This window comes from Nelusetta ayraudi, unplaced genomic scaffold (assembly GCF_046127955.1).
Source record: "Nelusetta ayraudi isolate G7.1 ecotype Tasmania unplaced genomic scaffold, CSIRO-AGI_Nayr_v1 ptg000135l, whole genome shotgun sequence".
Taxonomy (NCBI): Eukaryota; Metazoa; Chordata; class Actinopteri; order Tetraodontiformes; family Monacanthidae; genus Nelusetta; species Nelusetta ayraudi.
In genome coordinates this window covers 22,072,220-22,072,500 of record NW_027466185.1, presented here as the reverse complement: position 1 = coordinate 22,072,500, position 281 = coordinate 22,072,220, and the positions used below count along the sequence as shown (strand labels likewise).

The following is a 281-nucleotide window of genomic DNA, read 5'->3' as shown; positions in this document are numbered from 1 at the left end:
AAAAGAATAGTTTGTGTCCCTTATCCTGGTTCTGGTTCTGGTTTCTGGTTCAGGAGGCCTCCTGCAGTACCAATGGTGGGAAATCACAACTTAAAATAGGTTTGCAAAAAAAAGTCAATGGTTCACGTCGTTTGAACTGCTTTGTTACTAACAGACATTAGAAATAAGCTGAATGTTTAAATTGTATTGAAATCTTTCAATTGAACATTATTATTTTTTTTTTTACACAACAATCAATAATTCAACAAATAAAGCTGAAAAGGACCAGCGATACGCGGTTG

The 281-nt window shown here is 34.5% G+C and overlaps 1 protein-coding gene across 1 annotated transcript in view; it reads left to right on the top strand.

Annotated features, from left to right (window-relative positions):
- Positions 1-7, top strand: part of tcf19l (transcription factor 19 (SC1), like) — a 10,700-nt gene extending 10,693 nt beyond the window's left edge. Inside the window, exon 6 of the mRNA XM_076012044.1 lies at positions 1-7. This exon is cut by the window's left edge and continues 1,797 nt beyond it. The gene's annotated coding sequence lies outside the window, so the exon portion shown is untranslated.
- Positions 8-281: the final 274 nt, after the last annotated feature.